This window comes from Oculina patagonica, chromosome 5 (assembly GCF_052425735.1).
Source record: "Oculina patagonica isolate OP01 chromosome 5, crgOcupat, whole genome shotgun sequence".
Taxonomy (NCBI): Eukaryota; Metazoa; Cnidaria; class Anthozoa; order Scleractinia; family Oculinidae; genus Oculina; species Oculina patagonica.
In genome coordinates this window covers 7504577-7514432 of record NC_135762.1, presented here as the reverse complement: position 1 = coordinate 7514432, position 9856 = coordinate 7504577, and the positions used below count along the sequence as shown (strand labels likewise).

Sequence of the window (9856 nt, the reverse complement as noted above, 5' to 3'; positions counted from 1 at the left end):
ATTTAGTTTCGAAGTATTATTCAGTAAAAGATAACTTTTTGTGCGTGTCCGTTGGTGGTTTCAAAATGTCCGTTGTCCGTCTTAGAGAGGTGTCCGTCTTACAGAGAGTTTTGTTACAATAAAATGACTGAAAAACTGCAGGGACCATCACCAGGTGTACGTCTTATGGAGGTGTCCGTCTTAAAGAGGTGTCCGTTAAGAAAGAGTTGACTGTATCTGTATATTTGCGGTTTTGGCGGGATTTTTGTTGTTTAGCTTTGCTTTCCTTGGGCGGGTGTTTGCTTCGCGAGAAAACTTTCTAGCAATTAGTCCAAACAGGAGCCTATTACCATAACATTAGTCTAGTTATGGGCTTTTGGTCCAAATTAGATGTACATAAACGTTCCAATATTCAAAAGAAAAATAATTAATACTCATCTTTCAAAAGACGCCGCCTTTTACCGGGAGCAAAGCCTAATCTCCCTCTTCGAGTATGATATTGCTCCTGTCAAATTGTAAAGGTCGTGTTACCTGACTCCAAACCAACTTTAATTTCTCTGAGATGTCCGTGTCATTTATGCCTCATGCTGAAGTTTTAAAGAAAAATCGGCGAGACCATTTTGCACATTACATGCGCCAGTGGCTATGAATAGGCCATTTGCTCCGATGGTGTTATTGCAGTAAACCAGGTGATAAACTACCGTTTCAGATTAAATGCAGCTGACCTTTCGAGCGATACCCCTCCATTTAAGCATACTACTGTAAGTCAAACTACTTCCCATCAACGAAGGGTAAACGTTTAAACAGCAGCTAAAAAGTAATTTAATTTGCTCCCCAAAGTATAGCACAAAGGTTTCTTTAAGTACTAATCCCCATTTTAGTTGAGAACAAAAAGCAAAAACTCATTACGTTTCGCTTTTTTTAAGGGATTTCTTTTAAAGAATTTACCAGTAATTTGCATTTAAAAAAGATTAAAAGGCAGTTGTAACTTATATAAAAGGCGTGTAGCGTCTAGTCTCCGTACCAGTTTTGAATTGCTTGTTCAGTTCAAAGAAGGCAAACCTGGTCCGTTCAGTTGAAATTCTTCCAAGTTGTTGAAAGGCTCGGAATCCACTGCTTTAAACGTAAGTGTTGTTTAAACGTTGTTAACTAAAGAGTTCCTTTTAGTAACAAGTGGATTAATCGTTTACGCACTCGGCAAATGATCCGAAATTTTGGTGGTTGGCAATTTTCAGAATTTTACCCTGGCATGTAAGCTCTTTTATAAGTTTACAAAACTGATCCTGTTTAGCACCGAAATTGCTATTAACGCGTCAAAAATGACTAAACTTGCCATGAAACTACCCCCAGACGATTCTTTATGCATCTCTTATAGTTTCTCGCTAGGAAGGTCGCAGTAGTTCGGCGCTCTGATAACAAACCTTACTTATCAGGAGTTTTGGACCAATCATCCAATTATCGAATTTGAATCGAATCGATTAATGGCGTCCTCAATACTATGCGGTCTTTCGCTTTAGTTGAGTTAGCAGTTTAAACGCAACCATTACGATGATTTCAGATTTGCTAAGCTCACATGTCTCCCGCCGCCTCGTTCTCTGACTTGCGGCTTCGCTACTCACGCGTGTGACTTCAAAGCTGAGCCTGCTCGCACGCTAGAGTTTTAGCCGCTCTGCATTGTAGCATGATTAGAGCAATAAAGAAGGGTTGGCGAACGCGAACGCGTCTGAACACCACCCCAATATTTAAGTCGCATTAGTTTTTCTTTGGCGCGCAGAAAAACATAGAATTTCTCAAAGTCCTTCGACGAGCGGTTTAGGTATGTCACGTACGTCCTAGCTCACGCGGTTTCGTCACTCCAGTCGCAGTCGTGGCCTCGCGACGCTCTTCGGTTCGCTACGCTTGCCTATAGGGGGGCGACTTGGTGCAAGTCTTATTCTGGATTTCCACACATCTTTCAAAAGACGCCGCCTTTCACCGAGAACAGAGCCCTATCCTTAGACCCTATCGAGAGGGCACACCTTAAAATAGTTACGTTGCTTCGAGCATGATATTGCCCTTGTAAAGGTCTTGTTACCTGACTTTTGCCCACTCTCTCTCAGATGTTCGTTTTATTTATGCCTCATGCTTTGTAATTTAAAGAAGAATCGGCGAGACTACTTTGCACTTAACATGCCCGAGTGGTTATGAATATGCCATTTTCTCCGACGCTTTTTGGAATACATTAACTGGTAGTAAAACAACCGTTTGAGATTGGCTGCAGCTGACGTTTCGAGCGATATCCCTCCATTTAAGCATACTACTGTAAGTTAACAAACCTCTTCCCATCGACGAAGGGTAAACGTTTGAAACTTCAGCTAAAAAATAAGTTAATTTGCTCCCTCAACGAATAGCACGAAAGTTTCTTTAAGTATTAATCCCTAGTTTAGTTGAGTACAAAAAGCAAAAACTCATTACGTTTTGCTTTTGCAAGGGATTGTTTTAAAACAATGTAGCAACAATTTGCATATAAAAAAGAATAAAAGGAGTTACATAAAAGGTGTGTAGCGTCAAGATTTTTTATGTACCAGTTTTGAATTGCTCGTTAAAATCAAACAAGGAAAGCCTTATCCGTTAAGTTGTTGAAAGCCACAATCCACTGCTTCAACTGAAGAGTTCCTTCTAGCGACAAGTTAAACATCAGCTAAAAAAAAATAATTCAATTTGCTCCCCCATAGTAAAGCACAAAAGTTTCTTTCAATACTATCCCCAGATTTTAATTAGTTGAGTACAAAAAGCAAAAACTCATTACGTTTCGTTTTTTAAGGGATTACTTTTAAAGAATGTATCGCCAATTTGCATATAAAAAAGAATAAAAGGAGTTATATAAAAGGTGTGTAGCGTCTAGATTCCGCACCAGTTTTGAATTGCTCGTTCAATACAAAGAAGGCAAGCCTGATCCGTTCAGTTGAGTGAAAAATCTTCCAAGTTGTTGAAAGCCTCAATCCACTGCTTTAAACGTTCCGTAAGTGTTGTTTAAACATTGTTAACTGAAGAGTTCCTTTTAACAATAACAAGCGGATTAATCGTTTACACTAATGATCAGAAATTTCGGTGGACGGCAATTTTACTTCGGCATGTAACCCCTTTATTTTCATGATAGGTTTACAAAACTGGTCCTGTTGAGCACGGAAGTCAGTGTTTTTAACTTGACTGGACAAACTTGACCTAACGTGCTATGGAATTCGAATTGTCTCCGTTCTTTACGTATCTTTAAGTTCCGTGCTTGACCCTCGTACCACACCTTACTAAGTTTTGAACGTACTACACAATTATCGTATCAGTTAACGTCCTCAAGGTTGTATTACTTGTAAGTATGAATTATAAACTCCACGGAAGCGACAGCTCATCAAATCCATTTTAACTTAAAGTTAAAGAAGATTTCAAGGTCTTTCGCTTCAGCTAAGCTCCCGTGTCTCCCCGCAAGCTCGCGGATCGCGGCTTCGCCACTCGCGCGTGTCGCATGTGTCGCGCGCGCGACCCAAAACTGAGCCTGCTCGCACGCTAGGGTTTTAGCGCTCTGCTCTGTAGTCATTCTACGTACATCTCATGATAAGCCCAGTATAGAAGGGTTGTCGAACGCGTGTCTACGACACCGCAATTCTGATCCAACAGTAAAGAATTTTATGCAAAAATGCTTATCCTACACGAGGACAATGAGTGTTTGTATTTAAGAGGCAGAATAATTCGTCTGAATTAATGAACTTATAAAAAGACAACGTTAAACTTTATCCCCTTGTACTAATAGACGCATAAGCCACAATCCGTTTTGTGTCCAACCTTGAACTTATAACGGCTTGTTACAAAATTAACCATTACACTGTACTGTCTTTTTTGCAAGCAATACGTATACTAACATGATACTTTCCAGAACACTTTCTTTTCAATCAAGAGATGTCGAGTAAAGCCGATCGATTGCAAGCATTGAGCTTTAACAGAGGCATATTCTCGGTCTCAGTTAATTCTCACATTTACAACATGACGTGACATAATTTTTTTTTCAGGCACGATGAACATGCGCTTGGCACTTGCGTTTTTGATGATGGTTACCATGGTAACGGCAATGAATTTGCGTAAACAGTATCGCCCAGTTGAAGACGGTCTGAACGAATACCAGGTAACTAATAACTAGCTAACTACTGCGAAAGCAAAGAAGTAAGCACCCAAATGCAATAAGCACCGTATTGGACGCTTACCGGTCATTATTTTTTATTGTCTAAACGTCTGGCAGGAAAATTGACTTTAAATTTTTGCGCGGACAAGGTATAAAAGTCCCGGATGTGAGGCAGCATTCTGGGCGATGGGCTGACTTGTTTTATATCTGACGTAGTGTAGTAGTCCATAATTTCAGCTGGCCACTAGCGGCAAGCAAACAACTTTCTAGAGTTCAACGTATTGTACAGCTGGTCAGTCACACACAGACGGACAGAAAGACAGACAGACAGACAGACAGACAGACAGACAGACAGACAGTCAGACAGACAGGCAGGCAGGCAGACAGACAGACAGAGAGGCGGGCGGGCAGGCAGGTAGGTAGACAGACAGATTAGACACACACACAAACAGATAGACGGACAGACACACAGACGGACACACAAACAGACAGAGAGACACACAGACAGACGGATAAACAAACAGACAGACAGACAGACAGACAACCAGACACGCAGGCAGGCAGGCAGGTAGACAGATAGACAGAGACAAAGCAGACAGACAGATACACAGACCAACTTGCCACATACATGAATGATCATAATCATAATCAATGCCGTTACGTCATTTATGACTTAGTGGGAACGTCTCAGATAAACATGATCATCCGAAAATGCTTGATCATAGGAAAATGATCAAATGAGTATAATTATGTATCTAACTGCGTGATTATGTTGCTTTTCAGTGGCGACCGTTCCTAGCCTCCTTCGCAGACGTTCTTTGGGCTCGTCACGCGTTAGTCCCCCAAAAGACGCGTGACGGACCCAAAGAACGTTTGCGAAGGAGTTTAGACCGGTCCAGACTAGAACATAAGAAGCTTATGTTTATAATGCTCTGAATTGTGCTCAAGCATATGTTTTTGATTTATATTTACGATTATTATGCCACTACTGGGTGCTGAACATAATATGACATGTAACTTATAATAACAAAAGAGAAATGTTCTTGGTTATCCCTCAGTTTAAGGATGATCCAGAGAAGCCCACTACACCAGACTGCGACGTCTGTAATGGAAAAGCATGCTGCTCTCCAAATACCTGGTACGTAAAAGTGTTTGTGTAGACCGAAATTTATATAAATCCTAAGGGAAGCGAACACGTGAGTTTAGCAAACGGGCAGATTAATGTGTATAGTGATCTATATTTCTAGCTCATTAAACTGCCTTTCTGCAATTAGCATAACCACACTGACCTACTATTGGTAATCGCGCAATCTGATTGGCTAAACAGGTGCCTACTATCGATCCGTAGAAGGCTCTCGGAGCGCGCGCTTAGTCTTCGCTGAATTTTATCAATCAAAACCTTCAATAAATCAACTCTAGCTATATTTTGTGTTTAATAGATCGGTCAGTGGGTTATGCTAACACAATTAGACGGCTCGCTCTCGGTTTCTACCGGCTTTTGATAGTTGACTTGGGGCTTCGCCCCTCGCCAACTATCAGCCGATAGAAACCTCGAGCTCGCCGTCTAATTGTTAAGTAGCGCTAGCTTTGCCATCAGTTTGGCTACGTTTACCTGAGCAAGTGTGAAAACAAAAAACCTGGCAACAAACAATCCAAGCGGTTAAATACTGTGTTGTATGGTTCTCTGCATTCAAAAGTTTTTACCGTAAAGTTATTACAGGCTTAATGGTTTCTAACCTGTCGTTTTAAATTGCAGTAATTAGACTTTCTATAACAATATTTTTCTCTTTTTTTTTCTTGCAGCCATAACAACTTTTGCTACCCACCCCTCGTATTAGCAGATGATAACGACGTAAGTACTTCCGATTAATGCTTAACCGCCGACCGGTTAGCTCAGTTGGTAGAGCGCCGGACTACCGTGCGGGAGGTCTCGGGTTCGAGTCCCAGACCGGACCAACACTCAGGGTCTTAAAATAACTGAGGAGAATATGCTGCCTTTGCAATAACAACTGCAAATGGTTAGATATTCTAGTCTTCTCGGATAAGGACGATAAACCGTAGGCCCCGTCTCCTGCATCTTCAGTGTTATGGTCAGCATGGGACGTAAAAGAACCCACACACTTATCGTAAAGAGTAGGGCATGGAGTTCCCGGTGTTGTGGTCTGGTCTTTGCCAATTGTGCCGTTGTACTGTTGAAATGCTCGGAGATATTAGCTATGTTAAAAAGCTACTCTACAATCCGAGGGTAAATAAAGTATTCACTTCACTTCACTTTCCGGTTGAATATTCAAGATATCGCAGATAAACAGACAGACAGACACACAGAGAGATAGACACACAGACAGATAGACAGACAGGCAGAAAGAAAGACGGACAGACGGACACACAGAGAATTTTATTTCAACATGGAATCTCTTCAATTTCAAAGAATTGGTTTCCACGAAAGCCGTGCTAAGAAATCCCAAAAACAATACAATATCAAAATATCATTACTGCTAACTATACAGCCGGAAAAGGAAAAAATATTAGTGTTAACTGCTATTGTGGAGACTGAGTGTGCTTTTCTAATTGACGCAAAAGATTGTTCTGATTTGATCGCATTTGATGAAACTTTCAGTTTTGGGTTTCTGGAGTACTACATTGAAGCTAGAGTCTCTGAGATTGTAAGCAGTAATACAGACAAAAAGACAGACAGACATAAACACAGACAGACAGACAGACAGACAGAAAAGATATAGTACCAACTTGCCACATACTTGAAATGATCATAATCTTAATTTAAGCTTAACGATACATTGCCGTTAAATCATTTATGTCTAAGTGGGAACGTCTCAAAGAGGAGCAAATGATTAATCATAAGAAAATGATCGATTGATTATGAATATGTATCTCACTGCGTGATTTTGTTGCATTTTATGGTGACCGTTTCCCGACTAGAACATAAGAAGCTTATGTTTATGCTTTGGTGACCTTCAGTCTCTGAATCATGCTCAAGATTATATTTATGATTTTCTCTAAGTATGCTTTCTTTATACGATTATTTTATCGCTATGGGGTGCTAAAACAAGCCTAATATGACATGATGTAACTTATATTAAAATACCGAAAGAGAAATGCTCTTGTTTTTCCCTTAGTTTTGGAATGATCCTGTGCCAGTGAACCCGCCAGATATGCCAGACTGCAAAGTCTGTGGTGGAAAAGCCTGCTGCTCTCCAAATTTCTGCAGGTACGTAATAGTGTTTGTGTAGATGAAATATAAATCCCAAGGGAAGCGAACACGTTAGTTTTAAGGGACTGTGTGACTGCTAAGTTTAGCCAAATAATCTATTAAAAATTAAATTATTTTTGTCTTTCTTCTTGCAGTAAAGACGTTTGCTACGAACCACTTCCAGGCATACAAAGAAAAAGGGCTTTTAGTGTAAGAGTATTGTAGTAATCCGGAAGTAATAAAGTTTTGGTTTGATATGTTGGAGCAGTGTGGATTTTTTGATTTGTCAGATGGGCAAACTCGAAACTTGTTGATTCGTGATTTAAAACCGGCCCTAAATGAAAACGTTGGCAGTGAGGAACTTTTTCTCTACTAGCCATAATGTTTGTTTTTCTTCTGTAGATTTTTAAGTCTGTTTGTTATTAATTATTTTTTTTGGATTAGGTACCAGTCTTTTATTTCACATTTAAATCTTATTGTAATCTTGCTAACGGTCACTTCTGAAGATGTATGTTGTAACATACGAAACGTTAAGTTCTTAAAATCAAAGTTTTTTCCGATATGCGTTGTCTTGTCGTGTTTGTCACCGCAGTGTGTTTTTTTATTTTTATTGGAATTAAAATGGCCTCAGAATAAGAATGTAAACCAATCTTAATATGACATGTAACTAGGGCTTTCCACAAGTTGCTCGAGATTTCCCAAAATGTTGCCCGTAATTTCTCAAAAAGTTGCTCAAAAGTTGGTCCAAAAATCCAAAAACAGTTGCTTCTGATGATAAAAGTTGCTCGAAAGTTGCTCCACAAAATCCAAAACGCTGCTTCTAATCAAGAGAATTTCTCTAAATATATGCTAATTTTTCCTTTGAGTGTAAGATTTAATTTCTAAGCAGTTTTATGCAATGTTACAACATGAGAAGTATCTAATTATATAATTACATATTAAGGGGAAAATTTGTTAAATAACAAGGATTTGTTTAACTGGGAAAAATCGTGAAGATATCGATGACGTCATGTTTGCTGACGAGTTTTGTAATGTTTTAATGCAGAATGAGCCGAAAGTTGAAACGTCTTCAGATGTTCCTCGAAAATTTTTGGCAAACTTCGTATATCTTCGGAAACGTTCGTATGGCCTTTAAACAACAAATTGTACAAAATACAACAAGTTGCTCGAGAGGAAAAAAGTTGCTCGAAATATGAAAAGTTGCCAAAACGTTGCCGAGCAACTTTTGAAAAGCCCTACATGTAACTTATAATACCGAAAGTAAAATGCCTTTGTTTATCCTTCAGTTTAAGAATGATCCTGCGCCAGGGAACCCACCGACGCCGTATGTACCAGACTGCGAAGTTTGTGGTGGAAAAGCATGCTGCTCTCCAGATTCCTGGTACGTAAAAGTGTTTGTGTAGATAGAATATAAATCCCAAAGGAAGCGAACACGTTAGATTTAAGGGACTGTGTGACTGCTAAGTTTAGTCTTTTCTCATTAAGTTTAACCAAATAGAGCGGTTTTCACTTGAGTGTCGAAATAATTTGTGTTTGCTTTGGTTTTGCGTTACTACGCTTAGTGATTGGTTTAAAAATCTCGCGCCACTTTCTTAGCCAATCGGAAGTAAAACCAAAACCAATCGTGAGACGTGACTCGCTCGCGCACGTTTTCCCGCGCTTCGTGCCGGCTACGTGTATTTGCTTCGAGTTTTGATTGGCTGACTGGTTGGTCTGTGTCTTTTATGGTTGGCCAGAGTAATTACTTTGGTTTTGGTTTTACTACATTCATCGATCCTTTTCGCGCCATTGGACGCATAAGGCCTCTACAGTCTCTCTCCAGCGGGAGCGGTCTTGTGCCGCCTTCCGGATCCCATTCCAGGTCAGGTGCAGGGACTTAAGTTCTTTCTCGGCCGACCTTCGCCTAGTTGTTCTAGGCCTTCCCCGTGCTCTCTTTCCCTCTGGTGTCCAGAATAAACCTTCTTTAGCCACATCGCCGGAGTCCTTCCTCAATACATGCCCAATCCAACTCCATTTCCTGCGGGTTAAGCTCACCATGATGTCCTCTTGTTTACAGATGTTTAAATTTCGTACTTCCAGGTTGGATATTTTTTGTGGCCATCTTATTCCCAATATAATACGGAGGCACTTGTGGATAAAAACCCTCAACTTTTTAACTACGTCCTGTGTTGTTTTCCAGCTTTCGGAGCCATAGAGAAGTACTGTCTTTACATTTGAGTTGAAAACCACTCACTGAATTGAAAACTGCTCTTATCGCTATGAACCTTTATCGTAGTAAAGAAATTACTTCTCTGGATCTATTAAAAATTAAATTATTTTTGTCTTTCTTCTTGCAGTTCAAACAACGTTTGCTACGCACCACTACCAGGCCTGGGATAAAACGGCTTTTTATACAGTGTGAGAGTATTGTAGTAAACCGGAAGTAATAAAGTTTTGGTTTGATATCTTGGAGTAGTGTAGATTTTTTTATTTGTCAGATAAGCAAACTCGAAACTTACAATCCCGCACACGGATAAAAC

The 9856-nt window shown here is 40.0% G+C and overlaps 1 non-coding gene across 1 annotated transcript; it reads left to right on the top strand.

Moving 5' to 3' along the window:
* Positions 1-6011: 6011 nt before the first annotated feature.
* Positions 6012-6085, top strand: Trnag-acc (transfer RNA glycine (anticodon ACC)). The gene has a single exon. It is a non-coding gene; the product is annotated as a tRNA-Gly (tRNA).
* The last annotated feature ends 3771 nt before the right edge of the window (positions 6086-9856 follow it).